A 14816-nucleotide genomic window follows, 5' to 3' on the forward strand; every position below is an offset into this window, starting at 1 on the left:
GACAGCACTACATGATTACGTTTACATTGTTATTAATCTCCTACCAACAATTTTTCTACAAATTAGTCTATTACTTGTCAGCACTCCAATAGTGCTGCATCTAACATTTTGTTCTTTAGGCATTTCTGACTGAATCAATCCACATGATCTTGGTCTTCCTTAGGGCCTTGTTCCTATCATCTTGGAATCAAGAACCTGTTTTGCTATTCTTTCCTTTCCCATTCTGTTTAAGTGACCATACCACCCTTGACTAGCTCAGCTAACACATTCTTGAATGCTAAGAATGCCAAGTTCCTTCCTAATGTCCTCATTTGTTCAGACTGCTACTTTTTTTTGCAGAAGTTGGTTGATAGGGGAAAAAGAGGGAATATGATAAAAACATTTAAGTTGCTTAAAGGGTTTTATAAGAGAGATGCAGGGGAAATGTTTCAGCACTTGGCTAGAGGGGACCAGAACAAGGGTCATCCCTGGAAGTTGAATACAGGTGTGATTAATATCACACCTTTATATTGCTTGGAGAGTTGTGAGTGAGTGGAATGGGTTGCCAGAGTCTTTTAATGGGTTCAAAGAGAGTTATGATAGATTGGGTTTCCTACGATGAGTCTTCAGACTCCATGTAGGTGCCTGTATAATAATACTTTTCTTGTTTCTTGCATCTTCTTTCCACGTGAACTTTGCACATTTTCATGTTGGAACACGGTGTTAGTAATGACTAGTCCATGTCCTGAGTCAGAAAGTTCAGCTTGTACCCCTGTAGTCTTTTTGGATACCACTGGGGGTATGTGCACCACACTTTGGTAAACACCATCCTTTAGGATTATTCATTTTTCTAGTATTGTCTGATTCATTGTGATAGTATTATCCTAATCTGCTTTAGTTATAATAAAATCTAAATTCTATTTAGATTTTAAGGAACATTTCTAAGTCAGATAAGGGTAATATTTATGATTATTTGAACTGTTATCAAAGTTTCAATGAAAACAGACAAACGATGGTTTCTAAAAGTAAACTTACTTATAGACACTTGAAATCGGCTATTTGCATTTAAGTGTGAAAAAGAGAAAGAAGTTTGATTCAGTATAGAGGCAGTAAATTGTAGTTTCAGTAATTTCTTTTATTCATTCTTACATATTAGCAATTTTAGATAGATTTGCAGTTGGAATTGTATTTACATATTTCTCACTGTGAGCCTACCTGAGTGCCTCAGTGTAGGATTAGTGAAGGATGGGAAGAGCAAGAGGCCAAAAAAAAAAAAAATGTTTGTCATTGCAATGGAGGTGCTGAAAAGTCATTTGCCCAGCTGAATTCCAAAGTTTTTAAGGATATTTATTCACTTAAAAATTGTAAAATTGTTGTAATAAATAAGATATGGTTGGATGAGGACAATATCCTGACAGTAATAGAGATGGAAGGGTATGATGATTCTCATGAAAATATAAAGTGCAAAAATGGGAAGTGAAGTGCTATTGATGATAGAATAAAAGTTTCGACCATGCAAGGTAGAGATGTATAGGGGGAAATAGTGGTACTTGTTTGAGGCATATGGTGTGAGGGAGAGGTGAATAGAATGATATATTTAGTTGGATATTGCTATAGACCAGATAATGTGGAGGGACAAATAGGAAAAGGGTGATCGTTATTGGCAAATTTAATTATGATAATATAGATTGAAATGACAAGGTAGCATCTGGAACTAAAGAAAATGAATTTTTCGAGTTTTTGAGGGAAAACCACCTTAGGCAGTATGAAACAGAGGACATGCAAGTATTCAAGAGTCTTGGATTTGATCTCATCGGAGGATATCATTATTATTATTATTATTGTTATTGTATGGTATCTCCATGAGTCTGGAGACTTATCGTTATAGGTCCTTAACTAACTGCTACACGCACGCACGCACGCACGCACACACACACACACACACACTCTCTCTCTCTCTCTCTCTCTCTCTCTCTCTCTCACACCTCTCCTTAAACTCATTCATGTCAGGGAACTCCAAACTAATTCTGAGGTTCTGAGATACTAGAAATATAAGGGATTTGAACCCTGTTGTCTGTTGAAGAATCCTGAGGTGTTGGAACATAGGAGTCAATTACCTGCTGGATTTGATTAGGATTGTAACCATTAAATTCCATTAAAGTTTTGATAGTGTAAGCTTGAGCAAGAGGAGCACACATTATGTGCAGTATTAATTAAAGACTTGATAACACCAATTTTTTTGAGAAGTGTGATGAGCAACTTTTGATGAATATATCTGAGTAAAGATAGTTTTTTGATAAACACTGGTTGATAAATTACCAGAGGCTGTGCATGTAAGAATGATGTCCAAGAATGGTAAATACCAGCCTTTTCTTTTTCCATAATAAATTGAATGTGTGGATGAAGGCTATTCAGCTGTTGTAGGCAGGTGATAAGTTCATTTTCAAAATGAAGAACAGTAAAAACACATCATCAACATAATGAAACCAATGAGAGGGTTGGAGATGAATGGATGAGAACTAGGTATCTTCCAGATGGTTAAAAAAATAGCTTGCCAGAGGTGGAAACAGAGGGCTACCCATGGCAGTGCCTTCATCCTGTCTATAGATCTTGTTTTTCCAGCTGAAATGTTCTGATTCTATAACAAATTGAACATCAGGAGGGTAATCATCACGTAGTACAATAAATTAACAGTGTCAGATAATGGAATTTTCGTAAAGAGGGAAACAATGTCAAAACTGACTAACCAATCTGACTCTTGTATTTGAATATCCTTGATTTTATCAAGAAAATGTGTGGAATAAAGGCCTTTTCAAAGGCCTATGAACACCTTTTCAAAGAAAGATGCAAAGCCCTTTTACTTTGGACAAATCTGAATTGAAATGATTGTTCACCTCTCCCAAAAGTTTGGGAGATTTTCATTTTATGTAACCATCAAAAATAGTTTTAATAATATTATTTATTAATATATCAATTTCTAGCACATGGCAACAGTTTTTAATTGGTAAACCGATTGTTGTATGTATCTTGTATTCCTGTTTCTTTAATTTGCTTGTTTCCATGCACTGATGATGTACTTTTATTTTCGATACAAAATATCTGTACTTTCATTTCATTAAAGTTAATTATTGTGGTTATTGTGTAATTTGTTGTTTATAGTCATGCCAGGTAAAGAATGATGGTAACAATATCCCATGTAGCAGCAAGTTTGAGTCTATCTGGTGTGAAGTGGAGGCTAACAAAATTGAATTGCTATCGAATTGCTGTGGGACAGCTTTCTCAAGCAGCATGTGAAAAAAGGAACTTGAGGTCAAGGAGTGTTGGATTTGCTCATAGAGTCAGAAGTGGGGGGGGGGGGAGTCTCTGTTAAGAATATGGCTATTTTACCACCAATGGGTGACAGCGATCATACTTTGATTTCTTGAGAAGTATCTAATTGTATTGATACTCTAATTAGAACAGGTTACATGTTGAAATTATGATCAACTTGGGAGAATACTATCTTTGGTCCCATGGTATCAGTTACTGAATGGGAAAAATGTCAGCAGTGCATAGGAATCTTTGAAAGAGTGCTTAAATAGGGCAGTATCTGAACGTATCTCTAGTGTTCGAAAAATAAATAGGTTGTGAGAGAAATGGATGTGCAACCTTATTAAACAAGAGATCCACAAGAAGGTGATGTGGAAAGAATATCATGAGAATAAGAGTGAGAAGAGTTATGAAATATACAAAGTGCAGGCAGAAAAGTAACAAGTATTGTGCAGAAAGCTAAATCAGATCTGAAAAGAAATTGGCCATGCAATCTAAAGGCTATTCAGAAGAATAGAGTCAGATGTAGGAGGTATGTATTAGTTTCTTTTAATTAATATTCCAGTATATGTTGTAAATTCCTTAAATAATTTAATAGCTATTCAAAAGAATTTTATTGTTATGCCACATGTAAAAGAAAGAATGAATGTGAAAGAATAACTTTATTGAATGTAGATGGTGCTCGATTGTTGGAAGCTAATGAGATTGTTCAATTAATGAGCGTTCACTTTTCTGCTACATTGGATGAAGAGTTAGAGGTTCATGAAAATGAGGTTGAATAGCTATTGCATAACCTGGATAAGCATTTGTCTATAGGAACAAATGGAATATCAGCCTGTTTGCTGAAGGAATGTTTAGCTGAATTGGCTAGGCCTTTCACATGTTTGTATAACCTGAGTCTCAGCTCAGGAATGATACCACAGGAATGGAAGGAATGTATGATAATTCCATACATGTATGAAGATTTTAGAGAAGTTGATAAGAACTCGCATACAGAAATGGGTAGACAAACATGCTATACTCTGCAAGAAGCAGTATGGGTTTACTAATGGAATATCATGTTTTAGCAATTTTCTCATATTTTATAACAATGTTATGGCTGGGTTGCATAAAGGGAATGGATACACTATGATAATGTTGGATTTTTCTAAGGCATTTGATAGGATACCACACGAAAGGCTGTTGCATAACCTTTCCAAAGACGGCTTGTGACTAGTGGTGTGCCGCAGGGTTCTGTTCTTGGACCACTACTTTTCAATTTGTTCATTAACGATATAGGAAAGGCTCTGAGAGGAAGAGTTCACTTGTTTGCTGATGATGCAAAGTTGGGTAGAGCAATCGTGAGTGCACAGGATGTCAAAATTTTGCAGGATGATTTGGATAGTTTGGAGGACTGGGCCAGGGAAAATGGATGTCAATTTAATGTGTCAAAGTGTAAGATTATGCATTTTGGAGTGAAAATATTAGCAGCAGTATATCACATTGGAACCGTACTCCAGGAGATTGATGAGGCCAGGGATTTGCGAGTGTTGGTGGATAGGGAGTTTAAGTTTAGGGGGCACATTACAAAAATGGCTAAATCAGCTCATCAAATCACTTGGTTGCTGAAAAATACTTTAACAAGCAGAGACAAACAAGTTATTGTTCCACTATATCGAGCCTTGATAAGACCCCATCTAGACTACTGTGCCCAGATATGGGTGCCAGGGTTTCTTCTTGATGGGGAGGAGGTGAAGAGGATTCAGAAACGAGTGACCAAGATGATAGCAGGTCTGTGGAATGAACCTTATGAGAACAGGTTGAAGATTTGTGGGTTGCAAAAATTGGTTGATAGGCGGAAAGAGGTGATATGATTGAGACGTTCAAATTACTGAAGGGTTTCTATAGGATTAATCCAGAAGATGTTTTTGAGAATAGGACTGGTGGTGGGAGGACTAGGGGCCATACATGGAAGCTGGGCAAGAATGTGGTTAGCAGGGGTGTTAGAGCTAGGTTTTTTACTTGGAGAGTGGTGAACGAGTGGAATAAGCTGCCAGAGTCTGTTGTGGGTGCTATGACCATGAATGAGTTCAAGGTGAGGTATGATAGATACTGTGTGAATGTTGAATAGTTGTTCTTGACATGATGTTAGGGCCTCCCTTGATGAGTTTATCGACTCCTTGGAGTTGCCCGAAATAATAATAATAATAAACTGGAGAATATGGGATTGGAACATAAACTCTTGACTTGGACCAGGAGATAGCTGACAGACAGATATCAAAAAGTGGTATACAGTGGGTGTGAATCTGCCAGATTTAAGGTGACTAGTGGTGTACCTCAAGGTTCAGTCCTTGGGCCATTATTGTTCAATCTGTACATTAATGACATCAGGCAGGGTCTAACATCAGATATGCAGTTGTTTGCTGATGATGCGAAGATAGGCATGGCACTCAGGGATGCTACTGATATTTAGCACTTACAAAATTATTTGAATAGGCTGGAACTTTGGGCAAATTTTCATTTGCCCAAAGTTCAGTTTAATGTTAGTAAATGTAAAGCATGTACTTTAGTGTGATGAGATTTCCAGTGGCATATTGTCTTAGCCAGGTTATGCTACAAGAAGCTGAGGTGGCAAGGGATCTTGGTGTATTGGTGAATAGGAATTTGAAGTTCAAAGGTCACATAGCAAAAGTTGCAAATACAACTCAGAGGATAATTGTGATGTTGAATATGATATAGGCTATAAACTTTTGAATGGGTGTTATAGGATATTGTCTGATGAAATTTTTCATTATATGGAAGGTGGGCAGAGATCCATGGAAGCTAAATTTGTTTACAGTCAGGAAAGGGGTAAGAACTAGGTTTGTCCTCTAAAAGAGCAATGAGTGAATGGAATAATTTGCGTTTAGGAATAGTGAGTGCATCTAATGTGAATGAATTTAAGGGAAGGTATCACAACTGGTTTGTGTAATTTATAGCCTCCCTTAATGAGTCCTTGACTCCTTGGAGGTCTCAGATAATAATATCTACATCATCTTTATCAGCTATTGCTTTCCACAGTTTTGCATCATCAGCAAACAGCTGAATATCCCCTCTTAAATCTTTCCTTGTATCATTGATATACAAATTGAAGAGTAATGGCTCTAGTACAAAGCCCTGAGATACTCCACTAATCACTCTCATTCTCCTAGAGCACTAGTTCCAAACCTTTTTTGGATCATGCCCCACCTCAATGCCTCAATGATTTTGATTCCCCCACTAGCATAATACTCAACCAAGTTCTGAAAAAGTATCATATGAATAGGTACTTCAAATAAAAAAAGGAACATAGGTAAAACTGTTTTTAATTTGACTTTCTTCAATGAATATAAATCAAACTTAACTTGGGAAAATAAAATCCAAGTTAATGTGATCCTTGAGTTTGATGTCTGCTGCAGGGAGTTTTTATTTGAGGTACTAATTTAGTCAATTTCAATCTCAAATCCCCATAGTTTGTAATATCCAGACAATTTCTTTTTTTTTCAGTAACAGTCATTTACAGCACTAAAGCCACATTCAACTAAATATTATGATGGGAAGGGCAACAGTAATTTTCTTGCAAAACTAGTTGAATTTGAGTAATTCTTTTCTGTCTAGTGACAAAGCTATGCCATTGTTCCTTTTATGTTGAATAAAGTTCTAATAGACTCATCATTTTGCATTTCTGAGAGTTCTTCTTAATACTGCATGGCCACAACAATAAAGTCCACTAGCATTGGCTGAGTTATCCAAGATGGAAAATTAATTTCTTTTAAATCAGAAAATCTGTCATTTAAATCACAGGCCATTTTGCTCAGGTGATCTGCAATAACAAGTACAACAGTATTAGTTACTTCACACTTAGCCTTTGCATCAACAAGGGTCTTATTTGTGCCTTGTAGTTGCTTATTTAACATATTCAGCTTTTCAAAGAAATCTGTCAAATAACTCACAAATGCTTGCTCATCTACTGTTTGTAGGAGTTTCATTTCAGGTTTGTCATTCAAAAACTCACTAAGAATATCAAATAGTTCCATGAATCTTCTCAGGCAATTCCCCTGTGACAACCATTTCACCTTGGTGTGAAGCAGTAGTCTTACATTGTCAGCAGTTTTATCCTCACAAAATTTTTTTGAAGAAATGCTCATATTTGGCATTAGCTTTGATAGTGTTGATACATTTTATAACTGAATTCAATATCTCATTTAGAACAGGTGAAATTTTTTTTGGAAACTAAATTTTCTCTGTGAATAACACAATGCACAAGCAACATTTGAGGATTGTCATCCTTCATTAATTTTAAACAGCCACTTTTCTTGCCCATCATAACAGGAACACCATCTGTAGCACAAGATGTAATATTTTTCATTGATATTTGAGCTTCATATATCTATATGAAGCTCAAATATCAATATATACAGAACAACATCTCTTCAGTAAATTCACCATTGTCAATATATCTTACATAGCCATCAGTACATCCTCATTGTCTCTTACAGTTGATTTATCCATCTGTATTGAGAATTTCCTTGAACTTAACTTTTCAACAAGTTGTGTTTCCATATCTTTAGCCATTTCATCTATTCTTTTGCTAAAACAGTGTTATTGCTCAGTGGCATTCCTTTTACATCTTTGTCATCATTTTCCAGAACTGTTTTGAGAAAAGTTGATATTGCTGGCTTAATTAAATCCTCTCCTATAGTATGATTTTTTCATGATTTAGCTGGGAGAAGAGAAATTTCATAACTAGCTTTAAGTTATGAAAGTATGATTTTGGGTAGCAGTTCGTACAAAGAACAATGCATCTATTGTTGATCTTTTCTCAAACTTCTCCTTCTCTATGTTCACTGGGCATCTACAGATGCCGTATGGTCACTCCGATGCTCAGTGATGTTCCACACCAGGCCTCGCCATGTAGTCCTGTTGTTTGCTTTTCTGGCAGCCTCAACTCTCTGAAGATCAGTCACTCCACACACGCCACCTATCCATCTCATTGATGGTCTACCCCTGCCTCTTTTTCCAGGAACTTTACCTTCTATTACTGTTCTGAGAAGTCCTCCTTCCATCCTTTCTATGTGTCCAAAATATTTTAACTTTCTTCTGTCAATATCCTTAAGGAGCCTCAAAGTTCTACTAATCTTTTCTAACACCCATTCATTTGTACGCCTTTCAGTATATGATATCCTCAACAGCCTTCTGTAACACCACATCTCAAAAGCAGATATCCGTTTCTTATCTGACTTCTTTAGGTTCCAAGTCTCGTATCCATAAGTCGCTGTTGGAAAAACAACTGCATCTAAAATCCTCAACTTTGTTCCCATGGAGATAGATCCATCCTTCCAGATTTTAGACAGTTCTCTGACTGTTGTTTTAGCCATTCCTAAACTTTTTTCTGACATCTTCTGAACAGCAATTCTTCACATTAATAATGGATCCCAGGTACTCAAACTTGCTGACTTCCTCAATTCTTTCTCCATTAAGATACACTTGCTTCTCAAGAGCTTCTCTGTTTGTTTTTCCTTTGAGAACCATGATCTTTGTCTTGCTAGAATTGAGTTGAAGTCCTCTGTTATTACTGATCTTGTTAACTTTATCAAGAATTAGTCCTAGTTCTTCCATGTCATTACAAAGGAGTACTGTATTCATCAGCATAACTCAGATTACTGATCAATCTACCTCCTATCGTAATTCCTGTCCTGAGCTCATCCAGTGTTTCACGCATGATGTCCTCTGCATATATACTAAACAAGTGAGGCGAAAGTAAACATCCTTGTCTAACTCCTTTTCCAACTTGAAACCAGTCAGTCAATCCAACACCTGTTCTTACTGTGGCTTCTTGTTCCTTATACAAGTTGGCTATCAACCTGATAGTGTGTTGAGGAAAACCCATTCTTTTCATTACTTCCCACAGTTTGACATGCTCAACACAGTCAAAAGCTTTAGAGTAGTCTAAGAAACACATTACCAGAGGGAGTCTGAATTCTTTATATTTTTCTATGATCTGTCTAAGGCAAAGGATCTGATCTCTGGTGTCCCTACCTTTCCTAAAACCTGCTTGTTCCTCGGGCATCTCTGCCTCAACTTTGGCCTCAATCCTATTTAGCATGATCTTTAATAAAATTTTGCTTGCATGAGATATCAAACTAATAGTTCTATAATTCTTGCATGCCTTCATATCACCTTTCTTGTGTAGTGGTATGAAAACTAACTTCTTCCAGTCTCTAGGACATGATCCTGTCTCCCATATCCTTGTAATCAATCTATGAAACACTCTTATCCTCCATCCCCTGTGGCCTTAATTAACTCTGCTGGGATTTCATCTGCACCTGGAGCCTTATTGCTGTTGAGCTGCTTAACTGCTCTTTCCACTTCATGCCTAAGTGGAGGAGGTTCCAAATCAAAATTTTCTTGGTGGGAGGACTCCACATTTTTTTTATCCACTCTGCTGTACAGTTCCTCACAGTATTCTTTCCATCTGTTTTTGATTTCCAACTCTTCTGTTAGTAATGATCCATTCCTGTCTTTGATGACATTCAATTTAGGCTTGAACTCATGATTTAAATGAAACATCCTTTTATAATTATGCCTTCTCATCTGGAACTCTATTTCTTCACATTTATTAGTATAGAACTTTTCCTTGTCCTGCTTGATGGCTCTTCTGATTTCTCTATGTTATCTCATAGTATTCTTTGGTCCCAGTGTCTCTTTGTTTTTCCAACCGCCTTCTTTTGATTAGTTCCCATGTTGAATCATTGAATCTAATATCCATGGGTCTCTTGGTTTTCTTATTGGGCCGAGATACGTCTTTGCTGTATCCTGTATTATCATCTTGACTCCTTCCCAAAGCATTTCTGGTGAGATTTCCTCATTGGTCTCCACAAAATCATCCAGCTGAGTTGATGTTTTTTCTGTGAATCCACTAGGAATTACTCTAACATCCAATCTAGTGGAATGTGCCTGACCTAGAAGTTTTTGGAGTCTTAGTCTTATTTTGGCTCTTACCAGCTGATGGTCTGTACCATCTGCTCCAGGACAAGTATGCACATCAGAGATGCTTGTCTTCCACTGCTGGAGAGCCAGGATGTAATCAGTCTGGTGCCTTGACCTATCGATGTTAGATGTCCAAGTATAGGTCCGTCATGGATGTTTCTGGAAGCAGGTATTGGTAATACCTAATCTGTTAGCACGGGCAAATTCCAGCAGTCTTTCACCATGGGTGTTACGTTCACCCAGACCAAACATGCCACACTCCAGCCTGACTCTCATAGTCTTTCCCACTTTTGCATTTAAGTCTCCTAAGATGTACAGTATGTTTCTCCTTGGTAGGCAGTCCAAAACAGTTTGTAAGTTTACATAGAATTCTTCACTCTCTTCTTCAGGCCTATCCGTGTAGGGTGCATAAACTACCACAATTGATACATTGGTAGGCTGAGCCTTAAGTCTAATGGAGAGTATCCTATCATTAATGTGATTATTACCAAGAAGGCTTCTTGCCTGAGCTGTCTTCAGTATCACAGCTACCCCATGATGTTTTGAGTCACCATCTGAGTAAATAACTAGCTTACCATCCTATCTTTTGAAGTGACCTTCTCTATTCCATCTGGCCTCTGTAATTCCCAAGATGTCAATTTTATACATATCCATCTCTTTACAGACAATCTCAAGAGTACCCATCTGTAAACCCCGGACATTCCATGTGCGTATGTAAAATTCCTTTCTAAGATTAATCTTATACATTCTGTGTTGCTCATTCACAGTATCACTGACTTTTGATGGAGACTGTAATATACTTCTCGAACAGGACCCTCTGCCTAAGCCCTGAACGCGGCTCCGATTATTCTGTGTGACAACCGATGCAGCATGAGATGCGTTATTAGGCACAATCATGGTAGCATTTTGGAGTGAAGCCACTGCAAGAAGAAAGTGGTAGGGTTGCAGAGGCCTTTTCCACATAAGATGAAATAGCAAAATAGGAAAGATTTTGCTATTTCCCCTAGTCCTTGAATACTCTAATGATATTGGAGGAAGGTAGCAAGAAGAAAAGAAAGAAAGAAGGAAAGAAAAAAAAAGGAGGAAGACCAGTCTACAGATAATATAACAGATGTATATTACATGAAGTAAGGCATGGTCCAGCATCAGGTACCTTGGGTTTGCCATGCCCGTACTTACTAAAGTGAGCCCTTGAGGACAACTTCTCCTTTAGAAACTTAAATTGGTTCAAATCATAGTTCACATAAGTGCTATGTTTTGCCTTCAAATGTGCTTTGAGATATCTTTTTTCATTGATTCGTTGGTCAAACAGTATTCACCCAATAGATATGGTGACCATTCATCCTTAGCAGGGCCAGTCCGAGAGTATCTGATGCCCCTAGGCAAAGAAAATTAGGCCACCCTATACATTGTCTCTCTATATATATTTTGTCATACTCACACAAGCACACGTACACCTACACATGTGGATATTTATAAAAAAGAATATTATTATGAACATTAAAAAAAAAGTATAAATTAAAACCAATACATTTGTATACATATATGATTACTCCTAATATCTGTATAGCAAGAAAATTATTACATCTTTATTAGCTTCAAATTATAGACCAATCTCTGTGTTTGCAAGGACCATGATCCAGAATTGGGTTGACAATGGTCGCATTCTCTTTGAAAGATAGGTGTGCTAAAGAAAGAAAGAGCATGTTTTAAAAAGTAATCTGCTTACTTATTACAATAAAGTGACATGTGCTTAGATTTTGCAAAGGCTTTTGATAGATTGCCACATGATAAGTTGATAGCTAAATTGGATGAGATGAGTTGGATAATTGATTAGTGCATTAAATTGGAGATTGGCTAGCTGATAGATATCAGCCATTTATATATAGGGGAAGTAATATCCGAGAAGAGGAAATTTACCAGTTGTATGACTCAAGGATCTGTTCTAGGACCAGTGTTGTTTAACTTGTATATTAATAATGTTGGGGGAAGGTTTGAATTGGTGATATTCAGTTGTTTGCAAATGATACAAATTTGAGAAAAAACTCTGATGAATAGAACAGGTGTAATGGCTTTAGAAGAGGACTTGAATAGACTGAGTGAATGGGCATGGCACTGGGGTTGCCAGTTTGAAAACAAAGATAGGATGCAGAGTATGCAGTTGATCTGGATGTATTGGAGGAGGTGGAGGAAATGAGAGATTTGGGGAGATGATGTTGGATAGAGACCTAAAATTTAGAGTACACATTGTGACAACAGCATAATGAGTTCTTGGAGTGATGCAGAGGACAGTGACTTGTAGAAGTAAGGGGATTCTGGTTCCATTGCCCTTTTTAAAGCCTTTTTTTTTGGTCACCTGTTTTCAAAAGGATTAAGAGATATTGGAAAGTGTCCAAAGTGATTGACTAAGGTAGTTTCTAGTCTCTGGAATGTTGAGTATGAAGACAATTGAAAAAATGCAATTTGCATAGTATAGTAGATAGGAAAAGGGGAAGGATGTGATAGACTTAAGTTGGTATGGGTTTTTTTATCATATTAACATGGAGGAAGTTTTTCATAGAATGGTGGGAGCTGAGGTAGAACAGTAGGTTATCCCTGAAAACTATATGTGTGGAGTGAGCAAGCGAGTGAGAAACAGGTTTTTGCATGGAGAGTGGTAAATGATTGGAATGCATTGCCTGAGAGTGTGGTGACTGCAGAGAATGTGTGTGTGTTTAAGGCATGGTATAATGTGTGCGTGACAGAGGAACCTCCCATGGATAATAATAATAATATGTATGTACAGGGTGTTCGGGATAAATTTGACATATTTATAATTAATTATATTTTTCCGTAAGTTACATGTATTAACACACACTTCTCTTCATTTAAAAGTTTGGACCCTTCTTCATTCATATACAAGATGTCAGAAAGGATGGATAGCTGGAACCCACCTGAATCATGGAAGAGAATAACTTGTATCATGATGATTCGTGCCCGCCATCAAAATAAGGATATTACGACTGCTGCCCAATGCTCCCTGAATACAGTAAAAATAATCAGGCATGAACTAGAGACTTGCAATGGTGACTACGAGGATGTAGCAAGAAGAAAGATCCCTAGCAGACGATCTGATTGCGTTCGTACAGCAGAATTCCTCGCAAATCTGCAGGAACAGGTGTTGAAGAACCCTGGCATTGGAATTCGGGCTTTGTTCGTGGAGTTGCTAACTGTAGTCAAGCCCTGGATAACAAGGGGAGCCAATGGTAGGCCGTATGTATGGCAGCAGGATTCGGCCCCTTGCCACACCTCTGGGAAAAGTCAAAAATGGTTGTCTGAAAATTTCTACGACTTCACCAGTCCAAATGTTTGGCCTCCAAACTCCCCAGACCTTAACCCCATGGATTATTTTGTATGGGGCGCAGTTGAAAAAGACACCAATCGCACTTCCAGTAATACAAAAGCCCAGTTAATGGATAAAATTAAAACAGTTTTTGCGGCCCTTCCCAGGGAGACTGTAGCATCAGCTTGTTCGAGGTTCCGAAGCAGAATTGAAGCTGTGATCGATGCTAATGGTGGTTATTTTGAGTAAATCTTGTTGATAGTATTGTAATTAACTCTGCCTGTAATGTTTTTTTGTCAATTCATTAAATTTAATAGATACAAAGAAGATTTTCTTTTTCCTTACGAAACTGTCAAATTTATCCCGAACACCCTGTATGTATGTTTATGGCAGAATTCCCTGATGTCCAGTGTTGGAAGCCACTCTAGAGCCTCCTTTGGCACTTTATGTTTCTCCTGCAGGTCGTCATGGAAACGACAAATGGGGCAGTCACTGATGATATGTTTTATAGTCTATAGGATATGAATGCAGTCACAGTGAGGGCTACTTGGCATATTCCATTTATGTAGGAGATAACCGCATCAGTCCTGATTCTGTTGATAGTTGTCCATATTCTTCTAGGGACGATGAGGCCGGTCTGGCAGCTGCAGGGGTCTTTCACAAGAAAGCCATTTGTTGGCAAGTTCATAGTCCATTGTTGTTTCCAAATGTCGTGAGTCGAAGATGTTGGACCAGAAAAGGCTCTGATTATGTCCCATAATGGGTGCCTTGACTTCAGTTGGGGTCGAAGAGGATTTGAAAGGGTTGAGTGGTGAGGCAGTAAAGAGTTATTTGTAATTTTCTCTAGTTCTTTTAGTGAAGCCTGCCTTCTTTGTATACATTTGACCCTTGAACAACATGGGAGTTAGGGACGCTGACCCCCTGCTTTGTTCAAAAATCTGCATATAACTTTTGACTCCCCAAAAACTTTATAACTACTAATAGCCTACTCTTGACCGGAAGCCTTACCGATAATATAAACAGTTGATTAACACATATTTTCTATGGTACGTATGTAATTATATACTATATTCATACAATAAAGTAAGCTAGAGAAAATAAAATGTTATTAAAGAAAACTGCAAAGAAATGAAAATACATATACAGTACTGTACTGCACTGTATTGTATTTATCGTTACTGTACGTTTACTTTGTCTGTTTTCAAGATGAGCCATCTGT

At 37.5% G+C, this 14816-nt stretch overlaps 1 protein-coding gene across 1 annotated transcript in view; it reads left to right on the forward strand.

Annotated features, from left to right (window-relative positions):
- The window catches only part of LOC150105424 (uncharacterized), a 114992-nt gene that overhangs the window by 38964 nt on the left and 61212 nt on the right, over positions 1 to 14816 (forward strand). The gene's annotated exons all lie outside the window — the stretch shown is intronic.

Source organism: Typopeltis vanoorti, chromosome 6, assembly GCF_054136105.1.
Source record: "Typopeltis vanoorti isolate ZY-2024b chromosome 6, IOZ_Tvanoo_1.0, whole genome shotgun sequence".
Lineage (NCBI taxonomy): Eukaryota > Metazoa > Arthropoda > Arachnida > Uropygi > Thelyphonidae > Typopeltis > Typopeltis vanoorti.